This window comes from Nycticebus coucang, chromosome 3 (genome assembly GCF_027406575.1).
Source record: "Nycticebus coucang isolate mNycCou1 chromosome 3, mNycCou1.pri, whole genome shotgun sequence".
Taxonomy (NCBI): Eukaryota; Metazoa; Chordata; class Mammalia; order Primates; family Lorisidae; genus Nycticebus; species Nycticebus coucang.
Genome location: NC_069782.1, coordinates 115231067 through 115253454, shown reverse-complemented (window position 1 = coordinate 115253454; position 22388 = coordinate 115231067). Strand labels below are relative to the sequence as shown.

General features: G+C 38.7%; 1 protein-coding gene across 2 annotated transcripts in view; it reads left to right on the top strand.

The window, feature by feature from the left end:
• PRKG1 (protein kinase cGMP-dependent 1) overlaps window positions 1-22388 on the top strand; it is a 1327126-nt gene that overhangs the window by 783518 nt on the left and 521220 nt on the right. The gene's annotated exons all lie outside the window — the stretch shown is intronic.

The window sequence follows — 22388 nt, the reverse complement described above, 5'->3', positions numbered from 1 at the left end:
TTAAAGCCTAAGAGCTGGAGGTTGCTGTGAGCTGTGACGCCGCGGCACTCTACCGAGGGCAATGAAGTGAGACTCTGTCTCCAAAACATGACAAAACAAACAAAACACTAATGTTAATATGTTTCATGAAGTGTGCACCTGTGAACTTGAGTAGAAGAAACTAGTGGGGTTGACTCTAGTAGTAACCAGGTACTTGGCAGTGTATAATTTATAATTTTGATGTTTAATTGCATTAAAAAATTTATATATATGTATACATATAAAATTTTTACAAAGCTTTGGGGGAAAATGACACTTTTTCTAGTTTGTTGCTTATCTACTCATTTAATTGGATTTCCTGTATTCCATTCGGCAACTCTTCTCCTGGAGGACCCAGGACTATTTTGGGGAGCAGTGCTGCTGTCCCTGTGTAAGAACACAGTATACACACGCAGACACACACACACACTTAGAGTTAGGAAAAACTTGGTGTAATAAAGAAACAGCAATTTCATGGGAGAAAGTGTTTAAAGAAGCAATTATATAATTGTTAGAACCCATATATCATGAGATTGGGGGCTTTATCTTACCTCTTTTGAGAAGACGGAAGTTTCTGGATTCCAATTTGGATTATAAAATGTTGATTTATGTTGAATTGCTTTTTTTAAAAACCTAACCTTAAAAATTTCAGGTAACTTATTTATATTGGTCTTATTTTATAGACCTGAAACTAGTGTGACTGAAGTTATATTGAACTGTCCTCCAAAATGTTAAAACCAAAGACAGGCTGTACATATTAGGCCCAGATAAGATGCTTTGTCCCATTATATTTGATTTCTCTCACTACAGTTAGTTTTCCTCAAAATGAGTGACCTGATCTTCAAATTATTAGGCATGTGGTCCAATAAAAGTTATTTAGCTCTTGATTTCATTTAGACAGCCCACTAGCTCATATATAATAAACCTTTAATAAATGTTTGCTTATCAGATAGCATTAGTATTTTTAAAACATGCATTTCAACTGCACATAGTAAATAGGCAAATTTTTTAGAATTTACTGGTATGGGTTGACTCTGCTTCAATTTATATGGTCTTTAAAATCTGACTCATCCTAAATGGTGGAATAGATTTTTTTAATATAATCTCTGAGTTGCTACCTATATTTGGAGGCATGATAAGGTCTCTTTTCCATGAAACGCACTGACCTTCTTCTCCTTTTTTTTTTTTAATTTAGAGATAGGAGACTTGCTCTTTCCCAGGACAGTATGCATGGTGGGATCCTAGCTCACTACAACCCTGAACTTCTGGGCTCAAGCCGTCCTCCTGCACCAGTCTCCAAAGAAGGTGTACACCACCATGCTAGGCTAATTTTGTTTTAAATTTTTGGTGGAGATTGGGTCTTGCTATGATTCCCAGGCTGGACTCAAGCTCCTGGCCTCAATGATCCTCCCACCTTGGCCTCCCAAAGTGGTGGGATTATAGTTCTGAGCAACCATGCCTGGCCTGGCCCTTTCTTATTTCCTAATACCCTGATTTTGCTACTGTATCTTAAATAATTAACAATTCTCAGGGTTTTTGCAAATCCAGACTCATTGTAGCAGGAACCTTTAACCATGGATAGGAAGGATTTTTTTTGCCCCAAGCAGCTGTTGGCTCATCTTCCTCCTTTGGGCTGTGATCCCTGTTGTTGCTCTGACTTCTGGAGTTAGCCATTCCTCAAGTCCCCAAGTCTTCTCCTACTTTGCTTATGATTCTCAGACTCCTCAATGAGTCAAATAGCTGCTTTCCTAACTTGGTCCCTGGTGTCAATTTGGGTCCAGTTCTTCATGCCTTGAGCAAGTCTCAAGTTTCCATTTTGACCTATCATGAAACTTCACTTTTATTTTAACTGATAATTCTCTGGTGATAGGACTCATCTGTCTTTTAATACCAAGAGTCAAGTATCTTTTGCTGGGGACCCATCATGTGCTAATTGCTTTTCATTCACATCCCTCAGTAGTTAGTTACTTACCCAATGGGTGGCTTAATTTTATTTTACATAGAGGTTAAGTGAGTTAGCAAGTACATAAGGCTAGCTTGAGGCAAGACATGGTTGGAACCCGGGTCTTTGTACATTTAGAGCAAAATGGGGCTACCTACATAGTGGAACATTTTGTTTATTTGTTACCTTGGTCTGTCATCAGCTGATCTATTGCACCTGTACCCAGACTTGCAGAATTAACATGCTATCTGTCATGCTGAAGGTGCCCAGTAGTTAAGTGGTCATCATTGCTGTCCTCTGCCATTAAAAGGGGATTGTATCTCCCTTCCAAGTAACTTTTAGGTTAGAGCTGCATGAATTCCAAATAAGATTTTTAAATAATGCAAGCATATTTTTAATATGTTCTAGTTTAGATCAGCTATCCAGAAATGTAGTTCCTTGATGATATGTGTTGCTAGTAGAAAGGCAGTACCAGACTGGATGAGAATATATCGACTCTCTACAGGAACCGTTAACGAGGAGAAAATTCAGCTGGGAATGTTAGCCCTCTCAAGTATGCTTTGGAATAAAATTGGAACTCAATTACAAAACATAGATATACGTATGAATTAGCTGCTGATGCTAATCTCCCTCTCATTTTTTAAAGTGTGGAATAAGAGCTAATTTAACACTTAACTGACTGTGAACTTATGAATTGTGTTAGATCCTTCTGACTGAAAACTGAAACCAATTTGGGGTCAGAAGCTGTTCAGCTGTTAAGCTATCCCTTGGCCTTATCTGACATGCTGCCAATACTGACCATCTAATCAATACTGACCACCTAAAGTACTGATGGCTTGTTGATGCTGTCATGTATATGCTTTAATTCATATTTATAAAGAGATGGGGGAATTATTTAGGCCTGGAAAGGGGTTGGGACTTAAGCTTTCTTACTGTCTCACTAAGTAAACAATCCCTTCAGCAATTTACATCTAAGTCACTGAAGGCTAGAGGTTGCCGCTGTTAAAAACAACAACAATCACAAGCAAACCCAAGAATGGCCCAGTAAGCATCTAGCCTTATAATTTAAGCAATTTATGTACAGCTGACTAGATTAATACCTACTTCTTGGTAGAATTGTAGGCCAACTTTGTCAGATTTAATTTTACATTTGTGGTTAAATAGAACCTAACCCAGTCTTTAGATCATTATTCATTTATTTATTTATTTAAGCCAGCATTCTCTATCTCTGAATGGTGGATCCTAAAATAGCAGATGCATCATAAATTTGGATTTTAGCACATTAGCTTTCTTGTGTACAAAACCTAAAAATCAGAATGGTACTTAGAAAATATAAATCCAATTATCAACTTGGTTCAGAAATTTCCTTTATAAACTTGGTTCAGAAATTCCTTTATAATATTGCAAATAAGCTAACTATCCTTCCCTTGAATACTCTCAATAAAGAAGTTCTTAATAACTTCAGAAGCCAACTCATTTCCTCTTTTAATAGCTCTGAATATTAGAAAGTTCTTTCTTGGCCGGGTGCGGTGGCTCACGCCTGTAATCCTAGCACTCTAGGAGCCCAGCGTAGGTGGATCACCTGAGCTCAGGAATTCAAGACCAGCCTGAGTAAGAGCAAGACCCTGTCTTTACTGAAAATAGAAAAACTGGCTGGGCATTGAGGTGGGTGCCTGTAGTTCAACTACTTGGGAGGCTGAGGTAAGAAGATTGCTTGAGCCCAGGATTTTGAGGTTGCTGTGAGCTGTGACACTATGTCACTCTATCCAGGGTGACGGAGTATAAGACTATCTCAAAAAAAAAAAAAAGAGAGAAAGTTTTTTTTTTCTTTCCTTTGTTTGCATTTATCATTGTTCTAAAACAAATTCAATCATCTTGGATCATGCTTTGGGACAGATGATGAATTAAAAATTATAGAAAAATTATATAAAGTGTTTTCATTTAATATCGTCAAAATATTAAATAACATTGTGGAGAGACAATACTCCAACATGTTCTTTATTCTCAGGATCCTTAGAATTCAAAGTAAATATATAATGATTAAAGAGAATCCAATAGAGCTTACAATTAAATATCAAAAGTAATGATACAAACATTTTATACTATAGGACTTACGGAATAATCAGTAACACATTATCATTTGTGGTAGAATTTGTGTTGGACCTTGGAAGACAAACATACATGTAGATAGTGGGGATAAATAATGTTGGAACAAATTGCAGATAAAAGGCTTTGCAGGTGGTTTGCCATAGGGTCATTGAGAAAACATGTAATGCTTTCAATACCAAGGGAAGGTATCATAATTTTATTTGTTTAAAATTCTGTAGCATTAACTTGTCCCCTGTAGTAGTAGCTACAAGCTAGTCACAGTGGCTGTTAAGTACTCGAGTAGTTTGAATTGAGATGTGCTTTAAGGGTAAAATAGACACAAAATTTCAAAAACTTAATATGAAAAATAGTGAATGTAAAATGTCTCTGTAATAATTTTTATGTTGGTTATATTTTAAAATGATGATTTTTGTATATGTTGGATTAAATTAAATTATTACACCTGTTTCTTTTCTATATATGCTAATGGGATATTTTAAATTAAAGCTTTAGCTTATATGGTCTTTCTTTTGGGTAGCACTATTATTAAAAAAAAAAAAAAATAGCAGTTTGTTATTTTTATTTATATGTAACCTGAGTTTTATCATTTGTGGCCTAATAGATAATCAGAGAAACTCAGATGGTATTTTTGATGTGGCATTGGTTCCTCTATATTTAAGTTTTGCAGAAACTACTCATTATTCTGCAACTGTCTATCTATTCAAAGTAAATTGGAATGCCAAGAAAATTACACAATGTATCACATTTGAAGTTTTCAAAAGCCTCGTATATAGAAAGCAATGTAGGAAGTAAACACTTAAATTATATACCTATATGATATTGCTGCTTACGTTTGAAAGTCCATAGACATATGTATATTAAGGGCCTATTACTGCCGTTATTTCTCTTGTTTTCTTTTTTCTTTTTGAGACAGAATCTCACTCTGTCCCTCTGAGTAGTATGCTGTGTCATCATCATAGCTCACAGCAACCTCACTCTTAGGCTCACGTGATCCTCCTGCCTCAGCTTCCCCAGTAGCTGGGACTACAGATGCCCACCACGACACCCAACTAGTTTTTCTATTTTTTAGTAGAGAAGGGCCCTCGCTCTTCCTCAGGATGGTCTCAAACTCTTGAGCTCAAGCAATCCACCTGTCTTGGCCTCCTAGATTGCTGGGATTAAAGGAGTGAGCCACTACGCCTGGCCACTGCAGTTATTTTTCAACAGACTATTGTAAGGAGAGAGAAGAATAAAATGGATAGCTCTTCCGGCCTGAAGTGTAAACCTTTAAAAACAAAATACATAAACAAATAGGAAGTTATAATAGACAGGTAAGTTTTATAAATTTTATACATTTAAAATTTTATAAATTTTATATATGTATATATATGTGTGTGTATATGTATATATATCTGTAAAAATCACCTATTATTTCCTTTACTAGAAATAAAATAACCACTGTTAATCATTTGATGAGTATCTATGTGTGTGTGTATGTGTGTGTGTATAATAAAAATGGGATCAAACAGTTTTATAATTAGCTTTTGTCACTTAACATATTGTAAACACCTTCCTGGGCCCATAAATCTCTGTTTAAAATTGTGGTTTTCAGAGTTTTAGTTTTAATAGCATTGGTACACTTTTTTTAAACAAAAGTTCTACTCAGAAGCTCAATATATAAAATTGATAAAAACAAAGCTAGCCGCCGAGCTGAAACAAGGTTGGAGGCCTGGAATCCTACCTGCCTGGCTGGCCCATCACACCCTACTTCCTCAACACTTGAGCCACTGCACAGAACAGTCTAAAAATAACTAGTCTACTGCTGTCTACTTTCCGGATGTGTGTGTTTCATTCAAGGTATTAATTTTTGTCTAACATTCTATAAATATCTCTCAATTCAGATTGAAAGGTTTGCTTTCTATATAATCTAATTTTGTTTTACTTAGGCCATCATCGACTTGCAGTAAGTCAGGAATAACTGAGAGAAGGTGATGGATGCCTCAGGATGCAAACTTTGTCTTAGAGAATGGGAATATTCATTCATATACAAATCGATGGCTATTTAAAGGATAGCTTACATCTTTAGTGTAATAGTTTTGCCTGCCTGTAGCAAGTTATTCATTTACTAAATACACTACTGGGCTTTTCAAGAACACTGTTAGAGGTGAAGTCAGAGAAATTGTGAAGATCAACAGGAACTCATTATTTCAGTAATTATCTCTTTGTAACATGAAATATTTGCTTGATGCTCCAGTATTTCTGATTACTTGCTCTTTTTTCTTAAACCTTTGTGTCATTTGTAGGACTTTGTTGTAACTTTTAAAATAATCCTACTGCTGGGGTCTATGCTTCCAATCAACTTTTCTTAGATGTCAATATAGGCTGTGCCCTCCTTTTTGTTATGATGGAAATTAGGGTTATGTGTATTGTTGTTGTTGTTAATGAATGAAAGAATCCAGCTGAGTATTCTATGTATTTGAAATTGTCTAACTGTGTAAATGCGATTCCACATGGCTTCCTGCTGTCCATTCTACTGGAATGAGCTTTATAGAAAATGTATTTTGGTAGAAAATGGCTGTGAACCTAAGGGCACGGCTGGTGATGTGAAAAATGCATATCAAGATAAAGTGAAGAAGTGGCATTTTGATGCTTTCAAAAAGAAGTATTATTTATTTATTTGCCAGTTTGTGTTAAGCTGTTGAAAGTAGAATGATTAGAATTGCTTTTATAAAAACATCTTTTATTTTTGTTTGGTTGTAATTAATTTTTTAAACATTAAAAAAGCTAATTTCTCATGGTGTAAAATAGTTTCCTTTGGAGAGCTAATTATGCCATTTAACTAATTGTTTAATTTAAAGGTGTTATAGCTGCAATTTCTTTTTTTTTTTTTTTTTTTTTGTAGAGACAGAGTCTCACTGTACCTCCCTCGGTAGAGTGCCATGGCATCACACGGCTCACAGCAACCTCTAACTCTTGGGCTTACGCGATTCTCTTGCCTCAGCCTCCCGAGCAGCTGGGACTACAGGCGCCCGCCACAACGCCCGGCTACTTTTTTTGTTGTTGTTGCAGTTTGGCCGGGGCTGGGTTTGAACCCGCCACCCTCGGCATATGGGGCCGGCGCCCTACTCACTGAGCCACAGGCGTCGCCTGCTGCAATTTCTAAGATGTAACCTGAATATAACATTGGCATAGAAATAAAATAGTATTACATTTTGAGTATCAAGTTACAGGTTGCATTTAAGAAAAAAAAAAGATTTTCATACAGTAAATCCTCAAGAGAATTTTCACTGAATTAGTAGTTTATAGAAGCAGATATAAGAACATACTGTGGACCTTCGGGGATTCAAATCCATGGTCCTTATAGTAGATAAATATATTTTAAAAGATGGTGACTAAGGAGGCATATTTAATGTGAATTTCCCAGCTTCACATAATATCTCACAAGACAAAGTGTCACCTGCAAGGTCTGGGACTAGTATACAGATACACGAATCTCCATTAGATATTAGGCTTCTTCTATTTGGACAACACACTTGATCTTAGCCAAAAGGCCGAGAAGCGATTTATTTGGACAACACAAATGAAGAAAGTTTTATTATCTAAATGTTAAGTATTTGGGCCCAAGGATAAGGCTCTCCTTGAGTGTTGTATATACCTGAGAGATATAAATATGTACACATATTATAAAGAATCCAACCATTAATTGATTTTTTCAAAGGTATCATATTTAACCCAGGAGTATACTATGTACTCATCGACCATAAATCCTGTAAATGGGATTCCACATGGCTTCCTGCTGTCCATTCCTTTAATTTAATTTAATCCTACATCGCACAAAATCTAAAATATATTTAATACAATACAAGATGTCATCATATGAATGAATCATTATTCAACCCATTGAACAATTCAACAATTGCTGTTACAGCAATGGTAACATTGACTTTCTTGTATGGGTGGGGGCCTGGGGGCGTTTCAGATCATTGTTGTCTCTAGTTCCTCATCTGTGTCAGCCTCTTCCTAGTGTTCTCAGCAGAAGGAAACAGTGAATGACCTACATGAAGCTCTTCCTTAATTACAAACAGTTCTTGCTCTCTTTTGATCACCCCCTTAGATCATTCTTAATATATCGTAGCAAGGACTACTTTTCTCAGCTCTTAATTCTTTGTTTTCACTAATATCATGGCTAGAAGGACCTGCACCCTCACAGTGGTGTATGCAGTGGTGCCTGTGTGTTTTCAACATGGTTTAAAAAGTCAGTGTCATTCAGCAGGAGAAATGGGAGGATTCGAGTTCAGAGGACTTGTATTCTAATCCTGAGGGAGAATAGCCGAGAAGGGTGAGGTCTAGGAGAACAGGTCTTCTGAAGGAGACCACAGGGATACACCTGCAGGGTCCTCTCCACAGTAACTCAGCTCTTGGGAATTTGTAAACTTAACTTGCTGAAACTTGGAAATTTCCAAGTTCTGTGAAATCCTGTAGTTCTGTGAGGGTGGGAATAGCATCTCCTGCTTGATTCAAACTGGCCAATGAGAAGGGTACCTGTGGGGTGGAACTTTTTGACTGTCAATAAAAAGGGAAAGACCAAGGCAGTCGGCGAGCGCGGCCATTTGGAATTCTTCTATGCCATAAGCTCACCACTGGTGAATAAAGCCCTTCCTCTTATGAACATGGTGTTTGGGTGCTCTTTCTCTCCATTGGGCCTTGTCTTCCTACAACAATCCTAGCCACTAATTACTAGCTGTTTTAATTTAGGTAAATTAGTGGGAATAATAATTAGGTTATTAGTTACAGAGGCATGCCATTAATATTGGGGTTACAATCTATATATTACTATGATTGTAAATCATTAAAATGGACTTTTTGCATGATTCTTGGGGAAAATCAGATTAATAAAATGCTCTAGATTGTCTCACCATGTAATTGAAAGGATAATGTTACATTATGCTTTTTTAAATGATGTAAAATTTGGGAAGCACTGATCAAATACAAAATAAAGTTAAGTATTCTCAGTCTTTTTTATTACTGACCCATTTACAGAGTACAACCTGGGTAACACTTCTTGTCTATTTTTTTTCTTTTGAGGCAGAGTCTTACTATGCACCCTTGGTAGAGTGTTATGGCATCACAGCTCCTAGTAACCTCAAATTCCTAGGCTTAAGCGATTCTCTTGCCTCAGCCTTCCAGGTAGCTGGGACTACAGGCACCCGCCACAACACCCAGCTATTTTTTATTGCAGTTGTCATTGTTGCTTAGCTGGCCCAGGCCAGGTTCGAACCCGTCACCCTCGGTGCAGTTGGCCAGTGTGCTACAGTCCCCGACCCTTAGTCTGTTTTTTGTTGCTCATAATAGAGTACCTGAAACTAGGTAATCTATAAAGAAAAGGAATTTTTCTCTCATGGTCATGGAGGCTGAAGAGTTCAAAGTCGAGGGGCTGCATCTGGTGAGGGTTTTTTTGCTGGTGGAGACTCTCTGCAGAGTCCCAAGGTGGCTCAGGGCATCACATGGTGAGGGGCTGAGCTTGCTAGCTCAAGGCTCTCTTCTTCTTTCTTCTTTCTTCTTCCCTCCTCTCTCCTTTTCCTCCTCTTCCCCCCTCCTTCTTCTTCGTTTTTTTCTTCCTCTTCTTCCCTCCTCTCTCCTCTTCCCCCCTCCTTTTCTTCGTTTTTTTCTTCCTCTTCTTGAACCACCAGTCTCACTCCTGTGATAACCTATTATCTATTAACCGATTAATCTATTAATCCATGAAGGATTAATCTATTCATGAAGGCGAATCCTGATGACTTCTTTTTAAGGCCCCATCTCTTAATACTGCCACATTGGGGATCAAGTATCAACATGAGCTTTTAAGGGTATGAACATTCAAACTACAGCACTACTATGTATATTAGCTTTATTTTTGTAGGATGACAGGTCTTTTCCTCATAACAAAAACAGGAAAAGCCCACTCCTAAATCACACAAAACAGATCCCAAAACACATTTGTACTAACAATTTTTAATCCTCCATTATGCATCTATCATTACTGGGTTTAGCCAAATTTTAGAGAAACTGCTTATAATGTCAGTGTAAGGGAATCTCTGGATGCTGAAATGGTTAAAAGTACAAGGTGAGGTTCTCATGCTTTGGCTTCTCTTCAGATCAAATAAATTGCTTGCCTTTTGTGGAAAAGACTATTGCTGATACTATAATCCGGTTACTGATGCTTTGTTCTACTGAATTTCCATCAAGTATAAAGGTTAATCCTGCTTGTGGAATGTTTTCTCTCTAAAGAAAGGAAATTGTCAACCTGGCCTAGGTTATGGTAAAACAGTGAAAAAAATACAGATGAATTCCAGTTGGGTTCCTGTTGGTGAGGTCTCCTGGATCTAAATTTCTTTGAGGACTTTAACATGAGCATGTGTTTCCTCCTATACTGTTGAAATAGTATTGAAATGGAATGCCCCTTATTTCATCTTCTTGGTGACAGTCTGTCTCCTAAAATGAGAATTAATGTAGTAAGTGGATTTATCAGTACTATGGTCTGAATGTTTGGTTCCCTTAAAATTCTAACCTTGAAGTTATCCATATTGGGAGGTAGGGCCTTTGGAAGGTGAATATGTCGTGAGAGGGGAGCTCTCATGAATGAAATTAGTGCTTTATAAAACAGACCCAAGGGAGCTCATTCTCCTTTCCCTCACATGAGGACACAGAATGGTCTGTGAACCAGAAAGCCTGCCCTCACCAGACACCACACCTTGCAGTCCCTTGATCTCCCACTTTCAGGTTTCCAGAATAAATTTCTGTGGTTTATAGACCATGCAGTCTAAGGTGTTTTGCTGTAGCAGCCTCATGGATTAAGACAATATTGGTGAGGCGGAGACAAGATGGTTGACTGAAGCCAGCTTTCCACAGAGGCTCCTGTCCAGAAGCAGAGTTAAAGGACAGAAATTTAGCAAGTAACCTGGTGGATTAGAGCTGCACCAAGAGAGAAGGTTGAAGAACGCACATCAACGCTGCTGAGGCAAGTTGCGACCCCAAGGATACAAACAAAATGTACAAAATCCATCACCAAGTGGATGGGAGTCCCGTCCCCCACGAGAATGGCTTGGAGTACCCCACAAACAAACCAGCAGAGTTCAAAAGTCCTCCCACTATACTCCATGGGAGAGACCCTCTAAAAACTGGACCTACCTCTAGTACTACAGTGCCATGGTGCTCTCCTGCCAGGCATAAAACTGTGTAAAACTGTATATATTTCCTACCTGCAATTCTGAGTTCCCAGCACTCCCCTCCACTCTCACTCTGAGGTCTGGAGGCCTGTTCCCCAGGAGTCCAGATTCTTAGGTGATTTCTCAAGGAGTGTGGACAGGGCCTGGACTGCAGCTGGTCAGTGCTGATTCTGCGGCACAGGTGTAAGGAGAGGATGGTTGGCTGAGAGGGAACCATGCCGGAATGGTGGTGCCCTGAGGTGCAGAGCAGCAGCCGTTTTTGGCAATAATAGGGCTCACCCCTGGATATTCCGAAGTCACACTGCCTGTCTCTCTGGGCAACCAGAGGAGGCCAGGCATCTTCTCAGGTGGCAACCACCATGGAACAGATCTGGGATGGAAACGCAGGCCTGGTGAGTAAAGGGTCTGCCTGAGACGGTACCAGCCTGGGTGGACCGTGGGGACTAGAAAACACACGTGAGAGCCAGGAGATTCCCAGGGTGGGGCTGACCCAGAGGACCGCTTTACTGAGCCTAAGATGCACCCGGCCCCCAGGAGACCATCAGCTTAAACAAACGAGGGCAGACAGAGGCTGGAACTGACAGGTAACAGTGCTGAGAATACGAACTACAGCTGAGACTGTACAGCAGCACAGACAAGGCCTGAGGCACAGGTTCTGGGAACTCAAAACAGCTTCTCTTCTCCAGGGGAATTTAGCAGGGACAAATTCCCACAAAGTTGTTCTGTTCTGTCAGTAACATCAATCAGGGGCAGGGCTGGAACTGAGTGAATAGCCCCAGCCTCCCGAGATTGTCAGGTCTCACCTCCCCCTGCCAGATAGAGGCAGAGAACAGTGGCCTGGCTGAGCAGACATAGATCTCCTTGTGATTCAGGCAGGTGCAAACCCCTAGAGTATCTGCTCATTGGAGGCAACTGGGTCAAAGCCCTGCAGAGTTATCAGTGACTGGATGTGGCAGAGGTGCAAGGTGGGGAAAGAGGCATCAAATTTCCCAGACTAATCTATTTGCTGGGTGGGTCCTCCTGACTTCATGGAGCACCAGAGCAAGTCATATTTGAGTTGTCAGCAGACCCCTGTGATCTACTTGCCAGAGACCTTTTAAACTCTCACACCTGAAATAGGTGCTGACTGAGACAATTGCTTTGGACCTTTTTTTTTTTGTAGAGACAGAGTCTCATCTTATCGCCCTCGGTAGAGTGCTGTGGCGTCCCAGCTCACAGCAACCTCCAACTCCAGGGCTCAGACAATTCTCTTGCCTCAGCCTCCCGAGTAGCTGAGACCACAGGCACCCAACACATCACCCGGCTGTTTTTTGTTGCAGTTTGGCCGGGGCCGGGCCTGAACCCGCCACCCTCAGTATATGGGGCCGGCACCCTACCCACTAAGCCACAGGTGCCGCCCTGCTTTGGACCTTTTGAACTGAGCCAGTCGAACGAGGACTAGCCAAGAGGTGCCCTGGGTGTGTGGTTGTAGGAAGGTTTGATTTTCCTTTTCCAATTGTTACCTGTGGAGGGGTGGGGTGACTTAATTGCTGGTATTTCTCCACAGCTGAGAATTCAACCCAGAGTAACTGTTTCACTAGGGTCAGACAGAGACCAGCTGAAAACAAGACACAGCCACTTAGCCCCACCACACCAAACAGGTCACCAGTTTCTCAGGCTGTAGCACTATAGGGGTCCTCGACAAAGCTCCAAGGGAAAAGTCAAACAGTGTAAAATAATCATGGGGTGGAATCAGCAGAAAAACTCTGGTAATATGAATAACCAGAATAGATCAAACTCCCCCCCCCCAAGGAAAGATATGGCAGATGTAACTGAAGATCCCATTCATAAACAGCTGTCCGAGATGTCAGAAATTGAATTCAGAATTTGGATTGCAAAAAAGATTAATAGAATGGAGGAAAAATTGGAATTAGAAATTCGAGGAGAAATTCAAAAGTTGTTTCAAGAATTTAATGAATTTAAAGACAAAACCAACAAAGATTTTGACACACTGAAGCAAGAATTTGCAGCCCTCAAAGATCTGAAAAATACAGTAAAATCCCTCAGTAACAGAGTGGAGCAAGCAGAAGAAAGGATTTCTGACATTGAAGACAAAGCTTTTGAACACTCCCAAACTCTCAAAGAGGAAGAGAAATGGAGAACAAAAACGGATCATTCTCTCAGAGAGCTCTGGGATAATTCGAAGAAGGCTAATAACCACCTCACTGGAATCCCTGAAAGTGATTAAGTGGATTCGCAAGGCACAGAGAACGGAAAGAGAGGAAGTTGACAACTTAATGGGACATCTCAAGCAACTGGAAATGGAAGAACATTCCAACCCCAAACCCAGTCAAAGAAAAGAAATAACCAAAATTAGAGCAGAATTAAATGAAATTGAAAACAGAAGAATTATACAACAGATAAATAAATCAAAAAGTTTATTTTTTGAAAAGGTCAATAAAATAGATAAACCTTTGGCTAACCTAACCAGGAAAAAAAGACTAAAATCTCTAATTTCATCAATCAGAAATGACAAATGAAATAACAACAGAATCCCCAGAAATTCAAAAAACCCTTAATAAATATTATAAAAAACTTTATTCGCAGAAATATGAAAATCTGAAGGAAATTGACCAATACTTGGAAGCACATCACTTTCCAAGACTCAGCCAGAATCAGGTGGAAATGTTGAACAGGCCAATATCAAGTTCTGAAATAGCATCAACCATACAAAATCTCCCTAAAAAGAAAAGCTCAGGACCAGATGGCTTCACATCAGAATTCTACCAAACCTTTAAAGAGGAACTAGTACCTATATTACTCAACCTGTTAGAAAATATAGAAAAAGAAGGAATACTACTTAACACGTTCTATGAAGCAAACATCACCCTGATCCCCAAACCAGGAAAAGACCCAACAAGAAAAGAAAATTATAGACCAATATCACTAATGAATATAGATGCAAAAATATTCAACAAGATCCTAACAAACAGAATCCAGCAAGACATCAAACAAATTATACATCATGACCAAGTCCGTTTTATCCCAGGGTCTCAAGGCTGGTTCAATATACGTAAATCTATAAATATAATTCAGCACATAAACAAATGAAAAAACAAAGACCATATGATTCTCTCAATTGATGCAGAAAAAGCTTTTGATAATGTCTAGCATCCCTTCATGATCAGAACACTTAAGAAAATTGGTATAGAAGGGACATTTCTTAAACTCATAGAGGCTATCTACAGCAAACCCACAGCCAATATCATATTGAATGGAGTTAAATTGAAATCATTTCCACTCAGATCAGGAACCAGACAAGGCTGTCCATTGTCTCCACTACTCTTTAACATTGTAATGGAAGTTTTAGCCACCGCAATTAGGGAAGAAAAGGCGATCAAGGGTATCCACATAGGGTCAGAAGAGATCAAACTTTTGCTCTTTGCAGATGATATGATTGTATATCTGGAAAACACCAGGGATTCTACTACAAAACTCTTAGAAGTTATCAAGGAATACAGCAGCGTCTCAGGTTACAAAATCAACATTCATAAATCGGTAGCCTTTATATATACCAACAATAGTCAAGCTGAAAAAAGAGTTAAGGACTCTATTCCATTCACAGTAGTGCCAAAGAAGATGAAATATTTGGGAGTTTATCTAACAAAGGACATGAAAGATCTCTATAAAGAGAACTATGAAACTCTAAGAAAAGAAATAGCTGAAAATGTTAACAAATGGAAAAACATAACCATGCTTATGGCTGGGAAGAATCAACATTTTTAAAATGTCTATACTACCCAAAGCAATATACAATTTTAATGCAATCCCTATTAAAGCTCCACTGTCATACTTTAAAGATCTTGAAAAAATAATACTTTATTTTATATGGAATCAGAAAAAACCTTGAATAGCTAAGATATTACTCAGAAATAAAAACAAAGCAGGGGGAATCACGCTACTGGACCTCATACTATACTATAAATCGATAGTGATCAAAAGAGCATGGTACTGGCACAAAAACAGAGGTAGATATATGGAACAGAACAGAGAACCAAGAGATGAACCCAGCTACTTATCATTATTTGATCTTTGACAAGCCAATTAAAAACATCCAGTGGAGAATAGATTCCCTATTTAACAAATGGTGCTGGGTGAACTGGCTGGCAACCTGTAGAAGACTGAAACTGGAACCACACCTTTTACCATTAACTAAGATAGACTCACTGGATTAAAGATTTAAACTTAAGACATGAAACTATAAAAATACTAGAAGAGACTGCAGGGAAAACTCTTGAAGAAATTGGTCTGGGTAAGTATTTTATGAGGAGGAACCCCCCCCCCCCCAACCCGGCAATTGAAGCAGCTTCAAAAATACACTACTGGGACCTGATCAAACTAAAAAGCTTCTGCACAGCCAAGAACACAGTAAGTAAAGCAAGCAGACAGCCCTCAGAATGGGAGCCCTCTTCTCCCTGCAAATGGGAGAAGATATTTGCAGGTTATGTCTTTGACAAGGGTTTAATAACCAGAATCCACAGAGAACTCAAACGTATAAGCAAGAAAAGAACAAGTGATCCTATCGCAGGCTGGGCACGGGACTTGAAGAGAAACTTCTCTGAAGAAGACAGGCGCATGGCCTACAGACATGAAAAAATGCTCATCATCCTTAATCATCAGAGAAATGCAAATCAAAACTACTTTGAGATATCATCTAACTCCAGTAAGATTAGCCCATATTACAAAATCCCAAGACCAGAGATGTTGGTGTGGATGTGGAGAAAAGGGAACACTTCTACACTGCTGGTGGGAATGCAAATTAATACATTCCTTTTGGAAAGATGTTTGGAGAACACTTAGAGACCTAAAAATAGATCTGCCATTCAATCCTATAATTCCTCTACTAGGCATATACCCAGAAGACCAAAAATCACTTCATAACAAAGATATTTGTATCAGAATGTTTATTGCAGCCCAATTCATAATTGCTAAGTCATGGAAAAAGCCCAAGTGCCCATCGATCCATGAATAGATTAATAAATTGTGGTATATGTACACCATGTAATATTACGCAGTCTTAAAGAAAGATGTTTACATGGATGGAGCTGGAACATATTCTTCTTAGTAAAGTATCTCAAGAATGGAAGAAAAAGTATCCAATGTACTCAGCCCTACTATGAAACCAATTTACGGCTTTCATATGAAAGCTATAACCCAGTTATAACCTAAGAATATGGGGAAGGGGAGAGGGAGGGGAGGGAGGTGGGGAGGAAGAGTGGAAGGAGGGTGATTGGTGGGATTACACCTGTGGTGCATCTTACAAGGGTACATGTGAAACTTAGTAAATGTAGAATATAAATATCTTAACACAATAACTAAGAAAATGCCAGAAAGGCTATGCTAACCAGTGTGAGGAAAATGTGTCAAACCGTCTATAAAACTAGTGTATGGTGCCCCATGATCACGTTAATGTACACAGCTATGATTTAATAATAAAAAAAAAAAAGAAAAAAAAAGACAATGTTGGTGTCTGTTACTGGGGTATGGAGCATGGCCAGGCTCCTGAATTCCTGTCTAGATAATCCAGGTTTTTAAACCTAAGCTTCTAGGTTAGGTTCTGCTTCTCTGTAGTATTTATTTGGGTTTTGCCCCATGGGTACTCAGCATGCTGTTGCCTTATGTGGTTTGTGTTGTTTGCTGTATCAGTCACCACAGCCTGCTATAACAAAAATTATCATAGACAGGGTGGCTCAAGGAACAGGACTTTATTTTTTCACAGTTCTGGAGGCTCAGAGGTCCAATATCAAAGTGCCAGCCAATTTGTCTCCGGTGAGGACATTCTTCCTGGCTTGCTGGTGGCCACCTTCTCAATGTATCCTCTGGCAGAGACAGAGAGAAAGCAAGCTCTCTCCCTTCCTTCTTGTAAGAACACTAATCCCATCCTGGGGGCTTCACCCTCACAACCTCGTCTACATGTACTCACCTCCTGAAGGCTGCACGTGCAAACCACCACATTGGAGGTTAGAACTTTAATGTATGAATTGAGATGTACGTGGAGTAAACGATTCAGACCGTAGCGCCTCATTTGAGTTCGTTACTTTGTTCACTTGTTTGATTTTCCAAGGTCTGGGGCTGGGGTGCTGGCACCATTTCTTTGCCTGATCTGCCAGATACCTATTATAGAACAGGAGCTACTTGATTGTAAGAAGTGATTCGTTAACTTTGCCCTTCTTCTGGTACACTGTGGCATTAACTTGACTGCTATTTTATATTCATCTGAATGTACTTTTTATTGGGAGCAAAGAATCTGCAGGTTCATTTAAGTGGTTTTTAACTAACTACAATGTGATCAAAATCCTACAGGAAATTTACAGACCACACATGACTCCTTCTTCCCTGTTTCCCATCTCCTGCTACCACCATGAGATGGTGCCCAGAGTAGAATGTAGGTGGAGATTGGCGTAGGTACACATACGCTTACTGAAATACAGCTCTCCCACCCTCTACCCTGGGGAGTGACTCAAACTAGATTCCCAGAGACATTTAAAATAGTACATAAAATTTTAAAATATACGTAGTCAGGGTGAACTGTTGTAACCAGCTAATACTATTGTTGAAGAGTGATTTTAAAATAGTGGAAAAATAACGTGTGGATTGACAGTTTATAGGACTGAAATTTGGTTTGATAAAGTTTGCACATAAAGGCCATCTAATGGCTGGAAATTTAAAAATAAATTTTATTAGCCTTTTTAGTCTCATCTGCAGTGATTGCCTCCTCACGTGTGATATGGTGGAGAAAACATTTCAGCTCCCAGTCAGAGGACCTGGGTTTCAGGATGAACAGCTGCTCCCTGGCCTTGTGACCTCATCCACGTTACTTCCCTCCTCTGAGACTCCATTGATTACCTGTAAAATCAGGCGTTTTGAGTTGATCGCCAAGGTTCATGCAAGCTTTCGCATATGGAAATAAGAATTGGTGACCTCTGAGTCTGTAGTTTTACGTTTTTATCTTCCTTCATCATCTTATCAGAAATAAGTGTATTAAGAAATAAACTGAGATAACAGGAGTTTCATTCATTTTTGGTTGTGGTGGTGGTGGTATTTTTACTTATTATTTTGAAGGCATTATAAGCCCTCTGGGAAAATTAGGAATGGAGGTGATAGATTGGAGAAAATAAAGGACAGGTGATCAACTACTTAATAATTGAGATATGCCTATATTGCATTCTAGGCTTAAGTTCGGAAATAGATTCATTTCTTAGGTAAATGCAGCTTGCTGCTGGTTTAAAACATTTTTTTTTTAATGTACTCAACTACTGACCTAGCAAAAATATCTTTAAAATGGAATTCAGGATTTACATAATTTCATGGAGCATAATATAAAAGGTAGTTTGTTGTTCATGAAATGCAGATTTGTGCTGCTTCAGGGGAGAATCATCCAATTTCCCACATATATGCATGACACTATTACAAAATGCTTCCTTAGATAAAACTGGAGGCAGAATTTTTTAGTTATTGATTTAGTTGATTTCAGTATCAACTTTTTCATAAGCTAAAAGTTGTGCTGGCTATATTTATTGCTTTTACATATCTTTGGAAATGGCCAAATTTTCAGCAATAAGTTTTTTAGTTCTTTGATAAATACTTCTCTTTGGATATATATTTTGTATTTTAAAATGTTGCTGGAATTTATATTTTACAAAAACCACACTCAAAAACAAATAGCGGGTGGAATGACAAAACAGATGTTTTGTCCATATTGTGAATGTTTAAGTCTTGGAGGAAATGCTTATAGTCTATAAATTTAAAACTTTATCAGAAGTGAGGTATCATTTGTTCTCTCAATCAATAGCTAATAGGATTGAACACTGCTAAAATTTGTAAAGAAAATCCTGGGATTTTTTTTTCCCTGAGATGTTGTACAAATCCTCATCAGATATCCCATGAAGGGCATAAAATAATTAAAGGCTTAGACAGGAATGACAGGTAAGGAGAGAAAAGATTGTATGAGACTTAGTTTTGAATACAAAATAGCCTTTACTCAAAAAGTAAAAAGCCTCTCTTTTTTCTTTTTTTGTAAAATGTTTTTTTAAGCTCTAACACTATTCAATGAAGTCAAAGGATTAAATATGATAAATCAGAAAAATGATGTGGCCCACATTGTCTATTAATATGTTACGCCATGCCTTAAATTAATTGTGGACATTTTTGATGGATGTAAATGAAAATGTTTGATCTTCCCAGTGATAAAAACCTAGGATTATGAGTCAGAAGGTTTGGAGAGTCCATGTCCTTGAAGGTTTTTAAAAGCAACTGTTCTGTTGATTTAGATACTCATTAGATATGTGTGTGTGTGTTTCTTCTTATGATCTGCACAATTAGCTCAAAGAAAATGGGCTGGGGTGGCTCCAGTGAGTAAGGGCGCCAGCCACATACACTAACGCTGGAAGGTTCAAGCCTGGTCTGCTCCTGCTAAACAAAAATGACAACTGCAACCAAAAACTAGCTGGGTGTTGTGGCGGGCGCCTGTAGTCCCAGTTGCTTGGGAGGCTGAGACAAGAGAATCGCTTAGGCCCAAGAGTTTGAGGTTGCTGTGAGCTGTGATACCACAGCACTCTACTGAGGGCGACATAGTAACACTCTGTTTCAAAAATAGAAAAGAAAAAGAAAACGTGTTTGGGACGGCACCTGTGGCTCAAAGGAGTAGGGGGCCGGCCCCATATACTGGAGGTGGTGGGTTCAAACCCAGCCCTGGCCAAAAACTGGGGAAAAAAAAAAAAGAAAAAGAAAACATGTTTGAGTAATTGTGCAAGATTTGTCTCTTAGCCTTAGATTAAACCCACTGAAGCAGAATCCTGAGGGTGGGGCCTTGAACCGTGCGTCAGATGGTTTCTCTGAATGATTCTTGTTCACACTCAAATTTTAGAATTATTGCATTAAAGGAAGGGAATAAGTCTCAGCTGTCTAACGTACTGCACATGGGTGAAAAAAGGAAGCAATTACTGGGCAACTACATGGTAGAAATTAAGTTAAAATTAAATATTTGAGTCAATCCAATGTGTTTAAAATTGTACATTTTTTCTTTGACTCGTTTACAATTACTTCTATTGATATTTCTCATCCTGTATTGAGCGGATTCTTGCCCTTTGTATTATTGGTGCCTTTCAAAGGAAGATTGGAATATTCTCCAATCATCATGTCCTATTGCTTTGACCCAGACCTTCTAATAAAAAAGACATTATGCCATATAAAGCCTACTTGGAAATGGCTGTCCTTGTGTGATATTAATGTCACTTTTTCCACTTAGCTCATTTGTAAGAATTTCCTATAGCAAGTGAATGGGACAAGCTGGCTTTACAGATGATGACTTCTATGGCTCTTCTTGGAGAAATAGGGAGAGATTTTTAAACTCTCTTTTGCTAATCTTTCTCAAATTAATATATACTTGCACATTTTCATCTTCTTCAAAATGCCCTTTAAAATGTCTCCTCAAACTGAGTACTTATTAATGGACTAATGTTCTGAATCAAAAAACCTGGCACATTTGAGAGATTTTATGTGGCCTCCAGGAGAGCTTATCCACTAATCAAATTCTATAAGGCTAGGCCTTCTAGGCATTGTGTTTGTCGGTTTGTTCAATTTAAAGAATCTTTCTTTATTTTCCCCCAAGAAATTGTGAGCAGCAAAAGTTATGTAGCATAGCTGGAAAGTGGTTGTAACTTTGTGGTTTAATCAATGTGAAGAAAGACGCATGTTTGGGAAAAGGAGCTGACACCAACTATCACTTGGAAAAGCCATCAGCAATAGGGGCTTGAAAGTTCTTAATTGATCTAAATGTATTTTTTGGAAAACTTGGCTCTGTAGTCTCAACATTTTGCCTGACTGCCATGCTAAACTACTCAGAAAATGACTGCTTTAGACAGACTACTTTAACAACAGGGATGCATTCTGAGAAACGCGTCGTCAGGCAATTTTGTCTGGTGCAAGCATGATGGAGCTTACTGTACAAACCTAGATAATACGGCCTGCTACACTCCTAGGCTACACTGTTCAGGCTATTGCTCTCAGGCTCCAAACTTGTATAGCAGGTTACAATATTGAATACTGTAGGCAACTGTAACCCAGTGGTAATTATTTCTGTATCTAGACATAGTTACACATCAGGTGTAACACACTAGGTGTGATGGCTCTTGCCTCTAATTCCAGCATTTTGGGAGCCTGAGGCAGGAGGATCACTTGAGACCATGAGTTCAAGACCAGCCTGGGTAACACAGAAAGCCCTGTCTCTTTATAATTTTTTTTTTTTTTTTAAATAATAGCCTATAGTCCTGGCTTCTTGGGAGGCTGAGGTAGGAGGATCTGCTTGAGCCTAAGAGTTTGAGGTTGCAGTGAGCTATGATTACACTACTGTACTCCATCCCAGGTGATATAGTTGAGACTCTGTTTCAAAAACAAACAAACAAACACACATAGAGAAGATACAGTAAAAAGGAAAGAAAAAGGACAGAATAGAATTTCAGAATTGGTTACATAGTTATGGTGATTTCCACCTATTACTATTATTAGTTATGAGCACTTTTCACCTATTAATCCTGTTACTACTAAGAAATCCCCTGCAGTCTAAAAACGGTCCAAATGCTGCTTAACACTTAGTATTTAAAGTTATCCTCAATAATTAAATACATAGGATATTAAAAAGAATGATAATATCCCATGTTGGAGATCAGAGAAGGAAACACTCTTGTAAAGCTGTTGCTGGCTATTCAAATTGACTCAAGCTTTCTTGAAGGCTGTTTGGCAACTTGTATCAAACACTTTAACAATGTGTATACCCTTTGAGGTAGTGATTACATTTTTGATTAATTTTATTCCAAGAAAATAAGTGTGCAAAGATATATATATATATACTCAGGGAATTCATTGGAATCTTTAATAATACTTTATTAGAAACAACAAAAATAATTAGTAATGGGGCACTACTTAAATTGTGGAACAAAGAAACCAAAAACTATTGTTTTTTTTTTGTTTTTTTTTTTTGTAGAGACAGAGTCTCACTTTATGGCCCTCGGTAGAATGCCGTGGCCTCACACAGCTCACAGCAACCTCCAACTCCTGGGCTTAAGCGATTCTCTCTTGCCTCAGCCTCCCGAGCA